At 36.0% G+C, this 23571-nt stretch overlaps 2 long non-coding RNA genes across 3 annotated transcripts; both read left to right on the forward strand.

The window, feature by feature from the left end:
- Positions 1 to 9930: 9930 nt before the first annotated feature.
- LOC144432165 (uncharacterized) lies at positions 9931 to 15011 on the forward strand. The gene is made up of 2 exons (XR_013480433.1): positions 9931 to 11167; positions 13518 to 15011. It is a non-coding gene; the product is annotated as an uncharacterized LOC144432165 (long non-coding RNA).
- A 4663-nt stretch (positions 15012 to 19674) lies between these two features.
- LOC120340804 (uncharacterized) lies at positions 19675 to 23381 on the forward strand. 2 transcript variants are annotated; one of them, XR_013480428.1, is made up of 3 exons: positions 19675 to 21001; positions 21077 to 21236; positions 22022 to 23381. It is a non-coding gene; the product is annotated as an uncharacterized LOC120340804 (long non-coding RNA). The 2 variants fall into 2 exon arrangements; XR_005569345.2 differs by lacking the exon at positions 22022 to 23381 and having other exon boundaries at positions 21077 to 21892.
- The last annotated feature ends 190 nt before the right edge of the window (positions 23382 to 23571 follow it).

Below are 23571 nucleotides of genomic sequence, written 5' to 3' on the forward strand. Positions count from 1 at the left end.
GGTTTTGTCGGACTATTTCTCTAAATGGGTAGAATGTTTTGCTTTGCCAAATCAGCGAGCGGACACTACTGCTTATGCAGGGATTACCCAATTCTTTTTAAGATTTGGGGTACCAAGAATTCTTCATTCAGATCAAGGAAGAATTTGAATTCAAATTATTTTCTGAGATATGCGACTTGTACGGGAACAAGTTGAACGTTTCAACAGGACCATACAGCAAATGTTGAAAGCTTTTGTAAATGGAAATCTCTTATATCTTTGCATGGCATATTGCTCCACTGCGCATGATAGTACAGGATATTCACCAAACAAGTTAATGCTTGGACGAGAAATCAAGATTCCTGTTGATGTGATGTTTGGCAAACCAGAGTCATCTACTCATCCTTGTTACACTAATTTTGTCGAATGGTTTTCTTGTGCAACTGAAAAAGCTTTTCTTCATGCTAGGCAACATCTAAATGCTGCTGCAACCAGACAAAAGCGAAATTTTGATCTTGGTGTTAAACCCCTTACTTTCCAGAGAGATGAATTGGTGTGTTACTATTACCCACCAAAGCATCTCAAGCCGAGTATTCCTTGGATTGGACCTCATCGAATCGTGGACTGTTTACCTAATCCCTTGTACAGGATTCGGAAGAATCCAGGAACACGTTCTCGAATTATACATGTTGACAAATTGAGGCCTTACCTTTGTGAAGATGAAGAAGACAATGACATTGAGGATTTGACATTTTACCTGGTGTGAAACCTAATATGGAAAACAATGAGCAGGTTGCTCATGATATTTTTGAAGAATTACCTTTCTCTTCGAGGACAGACACTGTAACAGAAGAGGTTACATGGAGATGCGATCTCTGAAAATGGACAACGTACTAGGCGAAGCTTTCCCTTTTAGCTGGTTTGTCAGAGTGCCGGCAGTGTGGAGTTTCCTCTGTGTATTAGTTAGGTTATTATTATAGTGTTTTAATGGCATAAATCTATGTAATTCTTGTTGTAGACTATTTGTAGTACTACAGGTTAACTGTTACCCAGTTTGGCATAGCTCTGTTCACTAGTTATCTTGTATTTAGCGTTTCCGTAACTAGTCTACTTTCGTAGTTAATTTCCTGTGTGATATCCGTACTTCTATGTGTATTGCCATGTGTTTGTCTATAAGATAGAATTGTGGGGTCTAGTATAGTTTAGTACCACAAGTACTTCCAGTTGGCGTATCATAACGAATTTTGCATATGTTATTCCTAACCCTCACCTGACTATGCCATCCAAAAATTACGTCAATACGACGTCACAAACACGTCATAGGGCTTGCCAAAGTATAATTACAATCGCCCGAAATGGCATCTGCGCCGCCGATAACGAACGCTAACGCCGGCGATCTCTCTGCTATCGTGATCGTTATGACGGGAAAATGAGAGAAATAACTTGCTCGATTTCGGGTGATCATCTGCGCGTTTTGGACGACCATCCGTATACTTCGGTGGGCCTTATTACGCCAATGTGACGTCGAAATGACGTAATTTTTAGGGACGTAGTCAGGTGGGGGTTAGGATTGGCATATGCAAAAATTGTTGAGCCAGGTCTACTAGAAGTGCATGTGATAGTGTTGTATCTCATACTAGGTATGTTTTACCCGGTTTTTATATACCATTACAGGTCAATAGTTCACGACTGTGACGTCGTAGACCAATTCTGTATCTTATGTTCCGTATGTATCTGTACTGTATTTTTATTTGTTTATTGTATTTCGTACTGAAGTATTTGGTTGTATTAAGTTCTAACAGGTGTATAAATAAGTTAGTTACCGTACTCTGCTGCAGTTGGAACCGCAAGAAGATCATTTGCGATCAACATCGATCACAACTTCAGTGTCTGAGGAGCTGGCAGAATGAACCAAAGTGGTGATACTAATACTGTTACGCCACAGCAGTACTTTTAATAGATATCCTGCGAATTATACTTTAAGGCAGGGGTCGGCAACCTTTTGTCGCTCGCGGGCCAAATTAAGGTTGCAAGTCATTGGTGAGCCACACATATTTTTAGAAAGTTAAAAAACCGAACGGATGGTTCTTTTTATAATAAAAATCAAGCAGTGATACATCTCTCGAATAGAGTATAGATTTATTTCCTCTTTGCATCTCATAAAATCCCATTTGAATATTTTCAGCGCCATTGAACCCTTTGCACTTAGCATCAATTTTTCTGCGTTTTGTTGCCTTGAATTATATGCTCATTAAACGAGTAATTGTGAATTATATAATTGTTAGGTTATAATATAATTTAGTCTAAAGAATATATTCGTCAAAACGGATGTTTTGTTACTATAATTCAGTGAAGCGTCGCGGGTCGGATTATAGTGCTCCGCGAGCCGGCGTACAAATGCCCACATTAAAACATCGAGATCAACATTGATGAAATAAGAGTTCCAAACTTTGGAATGTTATAATATATATCAAATTGGCACTGTATTTGAGATGTATCTTGTTGTTGGTGTCACGGATTTTTGTGTTGTGTTATAGACTTTTTTAATTTTTCTGTATGCTACCAGACCCTTGATTTAGGCAGTTTTGAACGGGTGTGGACTCCGACCACACACGAAGTGCGAGATGAAATAGTTTTCGCCGGGAAAGGCTGGACGTCAATGGCTTTTTCATTGTGTTTGCTGTTAAAAGTGTAGAGTTGTGCAATAAACAACTAATCCGAAATCATTAGCCTTCCTACTTATTTTACACACAGAATCAAATCCTGAACTTTGACATTGGGTTCCTACTGAACGGAACAGTGAGAGAAGTCGCGCACAGCCCAGATATAAAAAAAAACAAAAAAAAACGGACTACTTATTGATCATTATGTATTATGGAAATGAAAAAGAAAATGACGAAAATATTTGACAAAATTCTTCTACGATAGTAAAACAAAGGTCACCGTGTGTATTGTAGTAAGTGTTGTATACGATTTAGCCAATTGTTCAAACAAAAAAACGAGAATATCGGTCAGAGACCGAAGACTTATCGATCGAAAGTTAGGGGATCCCAAACAGCGCTCTTACTCCATATTGACACCTTGTGTCCCATTACTAATTAATTAATAACTCGCTAATTATACGACATAATTCATCCAAAATCAATAGGCTTCTGGTCCGACATACGATGAATGCACATGCAAAATCTGGAGCAGATTCAATCTCGCTTTCGTGAGATATCGCGTGCATCTAACAGACAAATACCTATCAACATACTTACCGATGAAAATCGATAAGTAATAACTCATTTAATTGGAACAATAATTCAAAACAGGAAAGGTATTCCTAACGCAATCCGAATCAAATTAAAATTTGGAAAGCTTTTGCTTTAAAGTTAGGACTGATGAGAGACTTGAGTATCAAAAAACATAGGAGGACGTGACAAAACGGTTGATAAACCAGTATTGATTTAACATTATAATCAGTTTATGGCAGAGTAGGCTTATTATAGGTTCAACCTGAGCAAAGGCATAAAGAGCTTAATTGGCTAAATCTAAAATAGTCAGTTTTTTCGCATTAAATAATATACCAAAAACCCTCAAGAGCTTTGTCGGAAAAAGCAATTGTCAACATTCTAATTGCTCATTTATAAAACACCGAAAGTGAACTGCAACTCGAAGTATTTCAGCTGGATCAGATTATTTTAAGTCAATGCTGTCTCATGAAATGTCAGTTCACAAAAATGCACTTTCAGTTGAATCAGATTTGAAGCAATGCCATCTAATGAAATGTAAGTTCACAGAAATGCCCTTCAGTCAGATCAGATTATTTCAAAGCAATGCCGTTTCATAATATGTTGGTTCGTAGAAATGAACTCTTGGTTGGATCATGTTATTTTAAAGCAAAGTCGTCTCACAAAATGTCAGTTCATAGAATTGCACTTCTGTTGAATCAGATTATTTCGAAGCAATACTGTCTCATGAAAAGTCAGTTCATAGAAATGCACTTTCCGTTGGATTGAATTATTTCAAAGCAATGCCATCACATGAAATGCCAGTTCGTTGAAATGACTCCACGCATATGTTTTCAGTTGCCACCAAAGAGTATGGCAACAAGACTTGAGTATATTTTGAAGTTCTATAATGATGTGGAATATAGTCTATATTTGAAAAAAGAGGAGTTGGACAAGTGGGCAAAGAAAATACACAGCTTACAAGTGTCGGAACAAAAATATATACCTGTGACGACCCGGGGAGATATTTTACTGGAAGCGAAAAATCTCTGGACAAATTTAAAGAAAAGCAACGCGCATATCTGCAAGATACGTAAATTGACAATCTGCAGATGTTGGTTAGTATGGTCTTTGATTAGATCTAAAGTACTATTACCTACTACCTTCCGCACTATTAACGAACGGGTCATTTTAGTTTTTTTGGTATTGAATTGTATTTTCTGGGGTTATGGCATAAACCCCCTAGATTTACCCCTATTTGAGTTGAAAAAACATAAAAACAACGTTTAATTTTTCCAACATTCTAACAGAGACTTTTCGTAGGGATCAAATTGTAGCACTTTAGGTTTTAGGAACATATTGTTATCAAATCAAAATTCATTCCTTCAGGATATTTAAACACAAATTTGAATAATAAGTGTTAAGTTCTCAACCGTACGAAGTACATAATTGCTCGTATTGAGTTAGGAGTTTCTGCTTACGTGAATCACGAGATCACGTTTCCAATATTAACTGGATGTTTGATGAACGTGTATATTTATATATAAATATATATACAACTCGATATCTTTTCAATGTTAGATTATTCGCTCTGTGACAAAGCCTACCTTGAGCTAGTTTTAAAAGCAATAGAGATTTTTAATCAAGTGATTTAATTAGGTTGAGTGACGTTGTGGCCCATTACCCACCATTCTTCCCAGGGTAACGCAGTTTCAAATTAACGTAAGAGAAAAATTTATTTATAATATTTTGGAGTCGTGAAGCTAGAGCACATGAAAAATAATGTAGTTTGTTTATGCCCTCATCTTTGGAGCCGTGAAATAAGAGCTTTGCAATTGTTTAATAAGGGTTAGTGAGAGGAAACTCTGGAAGAAATTTGGCGTCGGCTATCGTGCTGACGGAATTGTCCGCTTTGAGAACTAGAGCTATCATTTTAATTTAAAATTAACCTACAGAGAATGCTTTAGAATCAGTCGCATAAAAAATAACAGTCAATATTTTTATACGTATTATCACATCATAAAAAAAACACAAAAGTAAATGTAAAAACGAGTAAAGAGAGAGTTAATAATAGCCGTCTCTAAGCTTGATATACTGCTCAAATCAGAACACCTGAGAAACAGCAGCTTCCAGAAAGTCATATTTTGTTGTGAGTGAGTGAAGGCTTATTGTTCACTATGAAACAGTGTGCGGTAAATATAATCGATGCGCTCATAAACTCCTGTAAAACTGCATATTCATCGTTAAGCTAATTTCCACTAAATGAAAAAAATGAAATTTTTTCATTTAGTAATCGATTAATATTTATATTAGTTCACTGATTTGTCGTTTTCTGATGATGAGGAATTCGATAATATCATACGTGCAACAATACGTCAGGAGTGAGTAGGCTTCATCGGTTCAGTGTGACCATGACTGTTTATTATATTTTAATATACTCTCAATTCCGAGCTGAACGCGTTGCAACAGTGACACGGGATTTTATCGAGAAAATGAAGAGACGGAATCTCCATGTTGCAGTAAATCCTTGACTCCGCGCAAAAAAGTTGAACCCATTGGAAAAATGGCACGAGCTTTTATTACAGAGAGAAAAAAGTCAGAAACACCATCTCGCAGTGAAACCTTATCGTCAACACAAAAAGGTAATGTGATTTTAAATTCCTGGAACATGACTACATTTCTTTTCTTATGGAGTCAAAGAAGACTAGGGTACCGTAACTACATTTAAGACTATTGGAGCCGAAAATGGCCGAGAAGTACCACGTCATTTGCACAGATAATGTCTCGAAATCGGTTTCAAACTATCCGCTCGGTGCTTCATTTTAACGATAAGAAGAAAAAAATAACGAGGATTTCCTGGTCATTTTTTTCATTGAGGCCAATACTGAATATTTTGATACCTTTGTTTGGGAAGCACCTCCAACCCAAACGTGGATTATCCGTTGACGAAATGACTATCGCATTTAATGAACACGTCGGCAAACTGCCTAAGAGCGAAAGGGTCTAATAAAAGAATAAAAAACTCCATCCAATACATTAAACGACGAAGCTCAACTGAAGCAATATAATGCCAAGAAACCAAGTATATGAGTTGGGTTTCAAAGCTTCAGTCTTTTGCGAAGCTGTTAGTGGCCACGTGCTGAATTGGAATGTATATGCAGCTTTTTAAACATCCTCTTTTTTATTTAATTGTGCGAGCGTGTACGTGCGATTTAATATTCCCTACTTTTTTGTTTAGTTTAAAAATATTAGACCATACTAGTTATTAAATATGTGTTGCGATATCATATTCGTCAAAACCTATGTCTGATTCACAATCCACTTGCTCTCAAACTAAACTTTTCCTCCACCTAATGAAAGTTTAGTTAGACTGTTAGAGAATCAAGAATTATTGCGGTATAAGAAAATTCTATTAGCATAATGTGTGTATAATACGATGCATGTTTTATCTCGGCATGAATTTGATCTTGTGGCGTACATGGGAGCGAGCGGCCTTTGCTACGCGGAATGTTTAGCTGTTAAACACGCGTTGAGAGGCTTTGCCTACTCGCAATCACCCGGATTGAATTTGAAAGAATTACGTGATACTATGGGATATTGGGTCATTTAGCTGTTTTTGATTAATAGTTGTACGTGTTTGAACCCAAAGTCATCTAAGCTTAAAACAAACTCTTAGTCATAAAAACACGTAACAATTAGACGTCCAGTAGGCTACAATGACGATACCGTGTCATGCCTTGAGGATACAAAACCAGCTTATAGATCATTAGTAAGAGAAAGAGAGGGGGGGGGGGGGCGATAACAAAGGGTAGTCAGAATTATCAGCTCGTGCGTGCATTAAAACTTGGATTTTGTATGGCTGTTAGCCTGCTTTGAACTGTTTATCTTTAGGCCTAAATATAGTCAATCTCAATATATGTCTTCAAAACCATAAGTATGTCTTCATCAAATAAGATCAGAACAACAGAATTCGCCAGCGAACAATAGCAAATACCATTTTGTTTGCTACATTTTGGCATCCCCGACAAACAAACAGCGCCTTTTTGAGATGGGAGTCTGAAACTCACCGTAGGAAAGGTGACCCCAAAGACATCAACTGCACAAGCCGAGGGTAAAAAAATCAAGGAGAATCAAAAACAACAACCAAACAAAAAATCAGACCGTGTGAATAATATAGGAATAAAGCGAAAAACCAGACTATGACACAAAGAAAAAGACTATTATATTCAAAAATGTGTGTATAACATTCACACTATACGGACTGTTATATTGAAAAAAATGTGTGTATAATATTTGCTCTATACGAACTGTTTTTTGAACAGAAAAAAAAAACTGTAAATAGAAAAACTAGTCGGATGTCTTAACTACAAAAACAAATGAGACAGCAGAAACGAAAAAACTCCAGAAAGAAACGCCCGCGAATACACTTCAAGAAACCGCGCGATTATAGCATTTTATATTGTATTAACATTATTTCAATTTCGTTTGAAAAATGAACAGGCATTCTTCTTCTTTACGGGTATTTCAAATTTCCTTCTTTCTTTAAGGTGTTCTATATTTGGTTCTAAACCCAACAAGGTTTGCTTAATTTTGGCAGATATTAGCATTCGTTTCCTTTTTAAATATACTTTACGTTTTACATTTTTTTCAAAATATAATTTCAAAACCGATTGAATTTCGAATTAGCTTATTAGGATGTATTGTATTTGCATAATCGCAAGTAAAATTATCATTTTTTTAAACGCCCAAAGAGACCGGATTTTTCTCACAATTATATCCATCGAGGCTCTTCAACGCAACAAGCGTAATTTTTATTATTTTTTTCAGCGCTTCAAAATTTACTAACGTGAAACGAAGTGTATTAGAGCAAAGCATTTGTAGTATATAATCAGTCAGCTAAATTTAAAATAAACTGACGCCGTTTTTTTCAAACACTCTTCAACACACACACACACAACAAATTCTGTCTCATAATCATACCTTCAACTTTCTTATGTTTTAAAGAATTTTGTTATAATTTGTGTGTTTTTTTCTCACTGCACGCCTAAGCTAGGCCACTTCCCCGCAGTTAAAGTAGGTGCATTGTACGGGATATTGGGTCATTTAGCTGCTTTTGGTTAATAGTACGTGTTTCAACTTAAAATTATGCTAATCTTAAAATTAGAAACAAGTCCTTAGTCATAAAAACACGTAACCATTAGACCTCATGTAGGCTACAATGACGATGGCCACTGCTCCGCAGTGAAAGTAGGTGCATTGTATGGTATATTGGGTTGTTTAGCTGCTGTTGGTTCATAGTTGTACGTGTTTCAACTTAAAATCATTCTAATCTTAAATTTGAAACAAGCCCTTAGTCAAAAAATACGTAACAATTATACGTCCTGTAAGCTACAATGACCATACCGCGTCATGCCCCGGAGGATATCGAAACCAGCTTATAAACGACCATTTGTTAGGAGAGAAGGGGGGAACGATAACAATGGTCAGTCAGAGTTATCAATTCGTACGTACATTGAAACTTGGATTTTGTCTGCTTGTTAGGCTGTTATGAACTGTTCATCTGTATGCGTAAATATTTTCAATCTCAATATATGAATTCGGAAACCGAGTATGTCTTCATAAGATAAGATCAGAACAACAGGATTTGCTAGCAAACAATAGAAAATACAATGCTGGTATTTTAGTGAGATTTTACTGTGGTTTTTTAAATTAATAATATTAAAGTAAGGAAAACCAGTTTGTTTGTTAAGACTTCAGAATTATAAACCTCCTCAACTTGTTTAGCTACTGGATATAATTGATTCAAACAGCCCCAAGTCATATCACAATGACGCATCAGTTTTAATATAATTTTGTCTGTTTCATACTTAATTAGTACATTTTCACTTATTGGTAATTAGTATATAAGCTACTAAATATTACTGATTGTTTCACCCTTTCGGATCGAAGCTTGATAATAAAGACATTGCCTCATTGAAGTGTGTCCGACAGACTGGGGAATCGGTGCAGCGCTATAAGTAGTGGATCAGGGTTCGCAGAGGTGGTGGGTCCTGTGGGTCCAGTCCGGTGAGCACGCTCGGCTTAAGCTTCAGCTAATTCATATTTAGTTAGCATAAGTGCAACAGGAAGTCCTTGATATAAAGAATCATTGTCTGTATTTTACACGGGTCCTCTATTCGCTTGAGCTCATGTAAATTGACTGATGTGTATTCATCCCTTATAAAATATTTCTTGAATTGCGGAATTGTGTAGTTGAAGCACTCAACCCACTCGTACATTTCCAAGGCCTGTGAAACATAAAAGCATTTTTTAGCATATATTTAATCGGTCATTGAGGTTTATTGTTTATTGTTATTGGACACGAAATGGACATAACGATCGTTTCAATATTATGTTGGTCTTGTTGTTGTTCTTTGACACTTTTTGGACACCTAGTGGAAATATTAAAAAACCGCTTTTCTCTTTGATCACAGGACCGATTGCTTTGAAATTTTTAGTGGTTAAAGATGAAATTTTTCTCCAGAAGGCTATTACTTTTATTTATTTCAAATATTTCTGTTAGCTCTGTGAGATTTGTTTTTGTTTGCTATGACGTCACTGAACGTTCTGCGGACGCATATGCATGCACTCCTCTTTTTTGAACACGTGACATTGAACGTTGGCGTGACGGCGGATTCAGAAAGTCGTTGCAAATCGATTTCGAGGTTACCGGTGAATGGCGGTGATGCTAAAGGTACGGTAGACAGTACTGTACTGCTTCGCTTAGTGTGAATATATTTGTAGACGGAAGTTTAGAGGTACGGTAAACCGTACTTCACTGCTTCGCTTGGTGTGAATATATTTGTAGACTGTGGTCTAAAGATACGGTAAACCGTACCGGGACCTGTAGGCCTACCGGTACTGTACTGCTTCGCTTGGTGTGAATATATTTGTAGACCGTGGTCCTGTAGGCCTACCGGTACTGTACTGCTTCGCTTGGTGTGAATATATTTGTAGACTGTGGTATCTGCTGTTATAATACCGTGATAAATCGAATAAGTTAGTTTTGCTAATCGTCTGGCATTACAGGTGAGAGGGGGAATAGGGTGCGTATTTCCAATACGTCGATAATATCTTTGTCAACCAATTTGCGACCACTGTGTTTTTGTCTGTTTCATTGCTGTGATGTGGTGCTTTGTTTATTATTTGACCAGTTTTGTTCGAAATAACCGTGTTCTTAACATATATGACTGTCAGAAATGCAATTAGAAGCCCAATGTTTTTAAAGATAGAGAACTTCTGGTACCGTAACACAGCGCGGTGACACTGAACTAACTCGTAGCTGTCAAAAGCTTGAAAATCCATACAAATATAAGAGATAAAAGGTTTTGCGTTTTTACATTTAAACGAGGGGGAATAGGGGGGTGCGCATTTCCAATACGTCGATAATATCTTTGTCAACCAATTTGCGACCGTGATTTTGTCTGTTTGATTGCTGTGATGGGGTGTGGTGCTTTGTTTATACAGGTACTGGTAAGTCATATGATTTTCGGGGAGTTATTTTGCGTGTCCATATATTTGAGCATTGCTCTCTTGTTACACTTACTTTTAAAATCACTTCCGTGTATTTAGACCCGCAGGTATTCATTTGACTCTTATTTCTTTATTTTTGATTGATTTGTGAATATTGAAAGAAACTTATTTGAGTTTTAATTAGGTACTGTAAATAGAAATAAAAAGTAATGGTGATATTAATGCACACGAAGAGAAATACATGATTTAAAAATATTCAGGAATAAGAAGCATGATATACGTACTTGTATCATCACATTATGAAACACAGAAATAAATGTAAAATCAAGTGAAAGATTGACGGTGAAATAAAATAACACACAGAAATTTATTTTGTTTTTATGTACTTTAAAGTTAACTTTAACTCCACCAGCAGGTTTTTTAGAGAAGAGGACAGTTTGCATCCTGCTAAACGTGATATTCTGGTAAATATTTTGAAGTCCTTTAGCGGCAAATTTGAATGTATCAAAAATATGTTTTTGCACAAAGGCTCGACTTTCGACTTTAAAAAGCCCCAGTGTGCGTTTATCGAACTTAAACTGTTTTATACAACATTCACGTGTATCGTCAAATGGTATTGTTTTTTTTTTATTAAAAATGAACTCGTGACGATGGGTTTCACAAGATTTGGAAGGAAACCACTTATGATAATTAATGTAAAATTGTTCTCGCATTTCTGGTTTTACCAAAATTTTTCAAATTTTTATTGGAAATAGCGGAATAACAGCTATCGATTCCCATTGACAAGTATTGATAGTCGGAAGAATGAAAGTATTTAGCAAAAAATTCATATTTCAGTTCTAACATGCGTAATTTTGCGACGACGAATCCAATCTGGTTGGGTAATTTCCACACAATCTGTTTTCTTTTTGAAGTTGGTTCAAATAAGTCGTCACTAAGTTGAGTCGCTAACAAATGAAGGTTCATTGATCAGGTCGCGTGTTACATTACCATCACAGTATGCTATGTTACGGTAGTTCGCCAAAGTCTTTCCATACGAAGAGTTCCCTGTAGATAGAAGGGTAGAATAAATAGTGAATAAAAATATTCACTAAGTATGAAACAAAACTTATTAATTATTTTTTAAATTATAATTTTTATTTAAGTGTTACTAAATTTGTTATTAGTAAAATGAAACTTACAACTTATATGTATCAGCTAAAATTGCCTTTTCCGATGACATGTCACCATTTCCGCGAGCCATTGAAACTTCATTACAAAACGGCACGAAACATGCTTCGGGTTCATACTCGATAAATTGGTATATGTGGGTAATATGGAGATCGTGATCAAGATACCATCGGACCAGGTCAGTGGCCAAAAGAATTTTATCACCAAAATAACTCCCTATAAGTGAACGTCTGGGCTGAGACATTGTTTTGTTATTAATCGCGTACTGTCGCATAAGTTCACCGATATCGTCTCGATATACTAAAATATTTTTAAAAATTGGGGGCATTTCGCGAAGTCATCGATACTGAAATATCAAATGAAAGCACGACCTTTTATCCGGAAAATCTGGACAACGGATAAGTATTGTTCCATTTTTCACACAAAAGGGGCAAAAGCTGTTGGTTCTGAAACTATTACATACTGGTGTTCGCATGGCCAGTGATGTACTGAATGGAAAAAGTATAAAGTCTTCCTTACGTGACCAGTCCAAACAAGCAGGTCGGAATTTATTAGGCAAAATTACAGCACTTCCCAAGAGTATTAAAAGGAAGCGTAAATTGCAAATTGCCTTCAGTTCGAGACGACCTCGCAAACGCCAAAGAAAAGGGAGAGACATTTTCGAATAAAATGGCAAAACTTGTTCACGGTCTAAGCCCTGAGTGCGCTAAATCTGAAAGGTAACTAAACAGAACATCAATCAATCTCTACAATTAACCATGGTTCACCGATAGAATTTATTGTCCCGGCTGTTGATACTCAGTATCTCGATCTAGCGAATTCTCATCTCCACGTAAATATTAAAATTGTGACTGGTGATGGTAATGATATCCCTGATGACGCCTTAGTAGCCCTATAGCAACTAACCACCAAATGTACCCCATTTCATGTTGATATCATCAAAACAAAGTTAATTTTTACCAAAATTCGAACAAAGACTTTCGTTGGAATCAAATTACACCAGTTTTAAGAACCTAACATGTTCCACCCAGTCATCATCAAATTAAAATTTATATTCTCAAGACCTTTGGAACTGATTGAAATAATTATATCTAAGTTTCCATCCGTACGATGTACATAATTACCCCTATTGAGATAATAGGAGTTTCTGTTTATAACGTGAATCACGAACTCACGTTTACAGTATTTAATTAGATTTATGATCGACGTATAAATACGACTCGATATCTTTCAATGTTAAGCTAGTTTGGATAAATGTTTTAAGATTTGTATTCTGTGTGTTGTGGAAATTTACGAATAAAAACATAAAAAGATTAATAACGTATCTTCATTCACGTGGGCGTGTAAGCTGAAGGGTGAACGGGTGACTTGCAAGTCAGAGACAATCTACAAATTAGCAATATACGGTGACATCACATTCATTTACCAATTATATGTATATGCTATAAATGGTGACAAAACCGACTTGAATTAACCTTCTGAAACGGACCAGATTAACGGACAACAACCAGGACAGGCAACAATTGGATGGAATCAACCAAAAAAGCTGACCAAGCGAAAGATAAATTTCCTTTCCATCATCTAAAAACATATTAGTCGTTAATTGGGGCCATTGCTGATCTAATATCTGTTTTCTTTCGGCAGCTTTCAACAATTGCCGAGAAACCGTTTCTACAAAACGTGCGAAAATCAAATTCGACCAACTTACGAACGTCGGGGAGATTCAAATTGCCTGGAACAACGATTGAAGTAGCAAATTGCTGACAAGCCTAAATAATCAAAAGCATTATGAAAAGACAATAATCTCAATTGAAAGCAGTTGAACTATGGTAACGGACTCTGGAAACGTTAAAATCATGAATATGGACTGTATTGAACATCGATCAAAATGAACTCTTTTAGAACATGATATATGTTCGAGGTGAAAACCCTGATCAAAAAACGAACTGTTGAAAACAATGAACTATATGGACTGTTTTACGGTAAATCACGCGCTCTATTCCGAACAATAGAGAAATTATCGCGCATACCTAATGGATATACAGCTCAGGAGCATGGTATTTTACAATTTGTTTCATGATTTGCAGGTTTTTCTCCTCATTGAGACAGACATTTTTCATTCTTCCACTATTACTACGATAAAGTACTTTTTTTATTCTTATATATACATGGCGTTTCGTTCGGCTTTCAATTTTTATAAATTAATTAATGGTAAGAGCTTTGAATATTCTAATTTCAAATATCTTTCAATAGATTTATATTATTGAATATTTGTGGTTAGCATTCCTTTTCGATTAAATCGTTAGGATAAAAATGCTTTCTAAAAGTAGGTTCGAGCGAGTCATACTTTTAATTCTATACAAAGCCGTCATATAGAACGGTAAAATAATAAGCTCGTTTAACAAAAATTGTATCCAAAAGCGTTATTTTTTCAAAAAAGCTCTGAGATGGCATAAACTTACAAGCATATATTGACCAACTAGGTTTACAAAATCGTAACAATGCGATAAAGCGAGTATAAGTATTTTACCTTAGCGAAATACATTAAATTGAAAATATGTTTTAACCGTCCAAATCAAAATTTTTAAAATAGAAATACGCCATCCATCTGTAATTCTACTTTACCCTTTCTATAAACTCTTCTTTATTTCAATGTCTTGTCACATTGTAGATCATATACATGTAAATATTTTTTTGGCCTATAGCATTGTGTATTGTATTTTTCTATATATATTCAATTTATTAGAGGTGCCAAATCTTTAAATTCCCAATTATCCGGAGGGGGAGATAATATAGCAACTAACCCCCAAATGTACCCCATTTCATGTTGAAATCATCAAAACAAAGTTAATTTTTCCCAAAATTCGAACAAAGACTTTCGTAGGAATCAAATTACACCAGTTTTAAGAACATAACAGGTTCCACCCAGTCATTATCAAATTAAAATTTATATTCTCAAGACCTTTGGCACGGACTGAAATAATTATATCTAAGTTCCCATCCGTACGATGTACATAATTACCCTTATTGAGATAATAGGAGTTTCTGTTTATAACGTGAATCACGAGCTCACGTTTACAGTATTTAATTAGATTTATGATCGATGTAAAAATACGACTCGATATCTTTCAATGTTGAGCTAGTTTGGATGAATGTTTTAAGATTTGTTTTCTGTGTGTTGTGGAAATTTAGAGATTTTTAACGTATCTTCATTCACATGGGCGTTGAAGCTGAAGGGTGAACGGGTGACTTGCAAGTCAGAGACAATCTACAAATTAGCAATATAAGGTGACATCATATTCATTTACCAATTATATATGCTATAGCCCCAGTTTCCAACTTTTCAAATTCAATGTGGAGACAGGTGGAAATTTCATTGAATGATGCAAATCTGAAAGGCAGTCACACAAACTACCCTTACCTAGACTACATTAACACTCTTCTCGAATTTGGCACGGAGGCTAAAAAATCGCAATTAAGCGGAGTTCTCTGGTTTCCTGAAAAGGCTTCACATTTTGAAGCTACTGGAAATGTAAACACAGGCTACCAGAAACGAAAATAATTCATCACTGGTAGTCGGAACTGTTGATATGGCTGGGAAATTATGTTCTGACAGATTTAATCAGTCAAGATATGTTAGTACCGAGTAGCGATGCATTTTGCTTACAGGCTGCTAACGCTGATACTGTCTACAAAGTAAAACTTTTAGATGTATCATTGTTCATAAGGCGGGTGGAAATAAGCCCTTCTGTTCAGCTGGGACGTAATACGGTGCTTAATACAAATAAAACGTGTATGTATCCAATTTCCAGGACCGAAGTTAAATATTTCTCAATCCCTCAAGGCGCTCTAAATGTTTCCAATGAGAACTTATTTTCAGGGGTGTTACCCCATAAACTCATAATTGGTCTAGTGGACACTTTGAGCTATACTAATTCTATTACACACAACCCTTTCAATTTCAAACATTATGATACGAATTTTATTTGTTTGTATAAAAACGGAATTCAAATTCCGAGTACACCGCTAACCCCAGATTTTAAAATAGGAGATATATACGATGCTATCGATCACTTTTTCTCGGAACGCAAAGGTTTGGATTAGACGAGGGTATTCCTATTACACGAGAAGAATATCCCGGAGGAAATACACTACTTTGCTTCGACTTGTCACCAGACTTGACATCGGGGATGACATTTGATTTAAAAGTGTATGGTTCATAAGGATCGAGATGAAATTTGCAAACCCTCTAAACAGACCCGTCACCGCGATAATCTATAGTTAATTTGGCGCGTTAATAGAATTTGATCGAATGAGAAACGTGTATCCTGACTTTAAATGGGTTAAAATGAACACCGATGAACTCGACTCCATATTACAAAATCATCCTGACACAAGGGGAATGATTTTAAAAATGATTGGACCAAATACCAAAGACCTAACCTCAAAAACCTTATGGATTCATTATTATCAATACTGACCCAAGCGTGAAAGGTGGAAGCCACTGAGGATGCATATACGATGAGGGGGCGGACAAGCCAGAATATTTTGACAGTTTTGGAATAATACCCTTCAAGCGAGCTTTTTTACAACTTTCTGGGTGATCATTTCAAGCTGAATACTAAGAGGTTACAATCTAACAAAGCAAAGGCTTGTGGCCAATACTGCATTTACTTTTAATAAAACGTTGTCAAGGACTTTCTATGAAATCTATTGTGAACCACTTTGGGGATAATTATGCAGAAAATGATATAGCAGTTTTCAAGTATATACAACAAATTCAGAACCTTAAATTTAAATAAATTAAACACGGTACTTAGGATTCTTATCAGCTCTCAGTGGCATTACTTACAAGTCTTCTTCCATTAACATGTGAATATGAACACACCTGCAATTTATTCTTTTTTATAAAAGTTCATATCATATACTTCATAATTCTAAAAAAACTATTTCTTCATTATTTGAGAACAATTTTACATTAATTATCATAATTGGTTTCCTTCCAAATCTTGTGAAACCAATCGTCACGGGTTCATTTTTAATGCAACAAACCTGTTACCATTTGACGATACACGTGAATGTTGTATAAAACAGTTTAAGTTCGATAAACGCACACCGGGGTTTTTTAAAGTCGAATTTTCTGGAGATACTTTTGTGGGCCTTTGTGCAAAAACATATTTTTGTCAAGGTAATAATACATTCGAATTTGCCGCTAAAGGACTTCAAAATATTCACCAGAATATCACGTTTAGCAAGATGCAAAATGTTCTATTCTTTGAAAAACCTGCGGGTGGAGTTAACATTAACTTTGAAGTACATAAAAACAAAATATTTACCTATAAACAGTATCGAAATGCTATGCTTTACTTCTACGGGAAACGAAGAGTTCATAATGATGAAATTTCAACCAGTCCCTTGTTAATTTAACTATCTTATTATTTTTGTTACGTTCATTAAATGTCTACATTAATTAATATCAAGAAATTTCTGTGTGTTATTAAACCTCAATGACCGATTAAATATTTGCTGAAAAATGCTTTGTTTCACAGGCCTTGGAAATGTACGAGTGGGTTGATGGCTTCAACTACACAATTCCGCAATTCAAGAAATATTTTATAAGGGATGAACACACATCAGTCAATTTACATGAGCTCAAGCGAATAGAGGACCCGTTTAAAATACAGACAATGATTCTTTATATCAAGGACTTCATGTTGCACCTAATGCTAACTAAATATGAATTTTTAGAAGATGTGGTGCCGCCAGTATTCTGGTTCGAAGAGTACTTAAAACTTAGAGACGGACATTACTAACGTGACTTTTCACGTATTTACTTTTTACATTTTATTTTACACATTTTACATTTTTTTTGTTTTTCGTGTGTGTGTGTGTGTGTTATAACGGTGTGATAATAAAGGAAAAATACCAACGGTGGTAATTTTTTTAAACGACGGATTCTAAAGCATTCTCACTAAAATAGTGTAAAATGATAGCTCTATTAGCAAATCTTCCCTTTTGCGGTTTCAAAGATCAAAGAATAAGCAAAAATTTTTTTTTCGCTCACGTTCACTTCAAACCACGTCACCCTGAAAGCTTAGACCGAGCGGTCTCACCGGACTGGACCAACCGGAAGACCTACCGGAGGACCCACAGGACCCACCGTCTCTGCGAACCCTGATCCACTACTGGTATACGTCGTGTGACAATAGAGGAAACGTCTTCTTATTCAAACCAATAAATTAGCCTGAAATATATAAATAAGGCTATACCTTTTCTATTCATTCGTTATCTGCTGGGGTGAGCTCTTCCATAACTGAGTCAGAGGGAATTCGTGTGCTGGGTTAAACTTTAGTTAACCGATAAGAAGTTTTAAGCGGGCCATTATCACTCTGCGATCTCGGATTCGACAATTGGTTACATTTTCAACGTAAAGATTGACTATGGCAATCTATATTTGGACTTCCACCCGGCGTTACGAAGACTATGACGATGTATTCGTAAATATATACAATTGCAATACATGTTATTCGAAACTATGAACATGTCCTTGTCGGATCAGACAAACACTGGTTTGTTTAGCTAGCCAACAACCAAAAATTAATTACTTTACTGAATCCTACATTGGTGACCCGGCAAACGAACTGCGCCTTGCGAAAAAGAGTCAGAACATCAACCGCTGGAAAGGTGACCCCGAGAATATCAACTAAACAAGCCGAGGGTAAGATGAAAAAAAAAAATAATTCGATACCAATCAAAATTCAGACCGTGCGATTAACCAAGGAATAAGAGCAAAAAACAGGGCGTAAGCAACTATCACAGAAAAAGTTATATTAAAAAATGTGTGTAAAACATTCACACGTTTGGACTGGTATATTTAAAGAAATGTGTGCAACGCAATCGCACTATAACGAATGTTTTTATACCCGAGAAAAAACCGTTATAATTAAAAACTAGTCAGACAGAAAGAAATGAAAGTATGAAACGCAAAGAACTTCAGAAATAAATGCCCACGAATGAACCTGAAAGAAATCGCGCGATCATTACAGTATACTATTGTATTTTATTATTTTCAATTTCGTGTACAAAGTGGACAAAGTTCTTCTTATTTCATATTTTCTTCTTTCTAATCATAACGGTCAAAACAATCTTACAAAAGCTTTGATGTATTTTCATAAACGCATGTAAAATCTTCATTTTTTCAAAACCCAAATAGCTTTATCATTTTTCACAGCAGCCAGCAAGACAATGAGTGATTTTTTTTCAGCGCTTCAAAATTTATTGATGTAAATGAGGTGTATTAGAGCGAAGCATTTGTAGTTATCTGTCAGCTGAATTAAAAAAATTACCTAACGCCAACCCTTTTCTTATTTAAAAACAGCATAACACACACCCACACATTCTTTCTCATAATCATAATTTCATCTTTATGTTTTTATAAATTTTGTTACATTTCGTGTATTTCTTTTTTCACTGCACGCACGAGCTTGGTCACTGTTCCGCATTAGTAGCAGAGGCATTATATAGGATATTGGGTAATTTATCTGCCTTTGGTGAGTAACTCAAAGTTATCCTAATCTTTCGCGGACAATAAAATTAGAAGCACGTACAGAGTAATAAAAGTGGCAATTAGACGACCTGTAGGCTGCAATGACATGCCATCGGGATACCGAAACAAGGTAATGAATGACCACTCGTTAGGCGGGAAAAGGGATGATTTTGAACAGTGGGTAGCTGGAACAATTAACAACTCGACATGCGTGAAGTGTAATTTCGGATTTTGTCTGGCTTATCAGCCGGAATTGTTCATCTGTATACGTAAATATATACAATTCTATAGTATGTTTTGTAAATTATGAATATGTCTTTGTCAGAATCAAGTTTAGCCAACAACTTGAAATAACTTTATTAAACCCTACACTGCTACACCTGTAGGGAATATTAGAGAGTGAACAAAATTTTAACAGCAAAGAAACAAATGAAGCTGTAGATCCCAACTAGTCCGAAAAATTCTTCTGATTCGAAAAAATCACTTATATACCGCGACGCTGTGAATAATCACACGTTCGTACCAATTAGGCCAAAACTTGAATTGTTTCTTTAGCAGAATTATAACTAATGTAACACGTCGCCGTCAATTGGTTTACGTTGATCATTATCATGGAGTTATAATCAGTAACGACAATAAACGATAGATATATACAAGACGTTGTTGATATCAATATTTTATCCTACACTGGTGATTCGACAAACGACAGCACCTTCTGAAAAGAGGAGACAGATTTGCGCAACGGAGAACTGTAACAAAGTCAACGGAGCAACGAAGTTGCTGACAGACATAAGTGGCAAATAGCTGACAGACAGTAAGTGGCAAATAAAATACCAAGGCGACAATACAATAATTTAACTTGAAGGACTTTTAGACAATGGTATACGGAAACAGGTGGATGGAAGAACTCTTTTGAACAAAAATGAGAAAAATCGATGACGAATTAACCAAATGATGACATAACAAAGAACGAAATCTCAATGCAACAAGGCATTATAACACGCGCTTTAACGAAATATTAACGCGACAAGAGACGGAACCAACGAACATTCGAGTGCATGTTATATTTTTCACTGTCATAATTCCGATTTATTTTATCTATTGTAGATTTATCTTGTTGGGACATGCTTCCCTGTTCTTTTGATCTCAAGGTAAAAATCCCATTTCTTATGCTATGGCGTTTAATTACTTGACATTCGTGTCAACCATCCTATATAAACGGTAAAATAACTCTTTAATATTATTCACTGGTTTTATCGTGTAACTATATTCTTCCCTGTGCCGCCGTAATACAACAACAAAAAGGTCGGTGACTTTGTTATTTTTTTCGTTGTCTGCAGGGCCAAGCTCTGCTCTAACCGAGTCAGAGGGAATTCGTGTGCTGGGTTAAACTCCTAGTTAACCGAGAGTTTTTGTCTATAACTAAGCTCTATTTAGGATTGCTTTTAAAATAACAAGAATTCTACAAATTTGGTGGCGCCAACAATTGAATACAGCGTTTTTGAGAAGAACAGATCAGCGGAGGAACACAGATCAACTCAGAATCTCAAAAAAAAAAAAAAAACAGAAGAACTCAAGATAGGTAAGTTTCACGTTTAATATTAAGTGGCATATTATACGGGCATGCTTATCTAATAGATCTCCTATCTTCTAATAGTTATCGCCTTTTTTTCACGATTATCAACGAAAACTAAAACTCTACAACATCGACAAGAGAATCCGGTTCAACGATTATTGACACGAAGAAGACGAAATCGCCTAAGGACATTTCTACGGACATTCTTTATTTCACTGAATTTACTGCATTTTAATAATTAGTATGTACTGCAATTTTCTTTCCTATTTCTTCTATATTTCCCATGAGGATTAGTGTCTTCCCATTTGATTTATTTAAAAAGTCCAAATCTTGTTTAGCTCCAACTGATAAGAGTAGTAATTTACCTAAGCCAGAAGACGTATTAAAACCACCTTTAATAATTAAAGCTCAGTTGCCCGATAATCATAATATGCAATCAACTAAACAATCGTCTAAATCGTCGCCTAGCCAAATTTATGATTTATTCGTGTGGTAGTATTTATTCCGCGTGTTTTTGATGCTTTTGTTTTCTTGTTTTTGTAATTTGTTTTGATTATTATTGCTGTGTTACATAATGATTTAACGCCGAACGCGAGGATGAGAAGAGATCGTCTGCCACGTTTTGGGCGGTTACAGACAGTCGAGTTTTGTGTTTCGTGTGAGCAGTTCATGTTGAACTCATTTCACTTTGGGTTGATTTATTGCTGTTTTTAAAAAAAGAAATAAAGCCGCAGTCAAACCTCGGATCTTCTGTTTTTATCGTGGCAGATTTTTTGTAAAGTATAGGAAGAAAAAGCTACGACAAAATTGGCGGTCACGCCAGGATCCATAATTTGTGCGAATTATTGATATAACGAAACGAAAAGGAACTTTTTATTGGCACCTCCACGAGGGGGGTGATTTTGACGAATTTATCAGAAGATTTCAGTATTCGATGTGATAGGACTAAAACAAATTCTTTATTGGCGATTCGTAATTTAACTTCTGGACAGTGTCTCATCATGGCGCCCACCTCTTTTACTGCAGGAGGCCTCTATATTCCGAAAGAGGAACATGTGAATGATGATGAATTATATTATCAGCGAGGTTGGTGAATATGTTCATCTTAATGGTCGTATGGGACGTTGTGGAAATTCGAAAATGTATCAAATTGGTCCGGTCGTTCGTGAAGGTTCTCGCGCATGCACAGCAGAAAGTTCCCGACTGCATGGGTGATGGCATACTACATGATATTAATGGTCGTTTGAATACTCCCGTTGTATTGCTATGTCAAAGGTAGCAAATTTATCGTCCGGTTGTTCGTGAACTTTCTCGCGCATGCACAGCAAGAAGTTCTTGACTACATGGTCAGTAGCATATGGTGAAGGTGCTATGGATACCAGTTTAGATCCAAAGGATGGAGAAAGTTGGGTACTCGGGACAAAAGAAGAACGGGCGGTGTTGACTATAGTCGTGCCAATGGAGACACTCTACTAGATTACGTCAATAGCAGAGTAGCTTCTACGTCAAACCTCAGGCTTCGATGATGATGACAATTGGGAGTAAAACCTGCATCTATTGATATGCATATTCCGATGTAAATAGATTTGAGCGCTGTCGAAATTCAGACATATCGTTTTATGTTATCAACGGGGGCATGTCTCAGCCCTTTAATTACGTTATGGTCGCTTCATAACTGAAATGAGCTGAACTATATTCTTGTTGTGAATAAGTGTATAATTTGAGTTGTGTTAAGGTGTTTTAACCAAGTTCTCGTGACCTAAAATGACTGCGATTTATTTTAACTGTTTTTATACGACTTGGTAGTTTTGTTGTTCACGAGTGTTCAGATTTCAAATTCATAAGTAGTTTAATTCTAGTGTATATATATGTAAAGCACTAGTTTCTTATTTCGTTTTGAAGAGAATTTTTGTGTTTGGTTCACTCCTGTCTGTAGTTTGTACCCCTGTTTGTACATTTTTTTGTGTTTATCAAGCATGGTAGGGAGGGCATATGTGTATAGAACTAATTTTTTTATTTCGTTTGGAGTCCGATCTTTGTGTGACTTTAGTATTTGAGTCTTGGTATTTTTTGATATTTTGTGTGTACAGCATGACCAGGAGGTCATGATATTTTAAGGGAGGGACTGTGTGATAGTAATTATTCCGCGTGCGTGCTTTTGATGCTTTTGTTTTCATGTTTTTGTAATTTGTTTTAATTATCATTGCTGTGTTACATAATGATTTAACGCCGAACGCGAAGATGAGAAGGGATCGTCTGCCACGTTCTGGGCGGTGACAGACAGTCGAGGTTTGTGTTTCGTGTTAGTGTTCATGTTGAACTCATTTCACTTTAAGTTGATTTATCGCTGTTTTTAAAAAAGTAATAAAGCCGCAGTCGAGCCTCGGATCTTCTGTTTTTATCGTGGCAGATGTTTTTTGAAGTATGACAAAAAAAGCTGCGACAGTCGAACCTATACCTTCGTCGTCGTAACCCTTACCACATTTTAAAGCCAATGATCGCGAGACTATTAAAATCCCGCAATTTTGGGTTCACTCTCCCCTTTAATGGATTCGATGTGTCGAATCTGCTTCTTC

Source organism: Styela clava, chromosome 14, assembly GCF_964204865.1.
Source record: "Styela clava chromosome 14, kaStyClav1.hap1.2, whole genome shotgun sequence".
NCBI classification, from domain to species: domain Eukaryota; kingdom Metazoa; phylum Chordata; class Ascidiacea; order Stolidobranchia; family Styelidae; genus Styela; species Styela clava.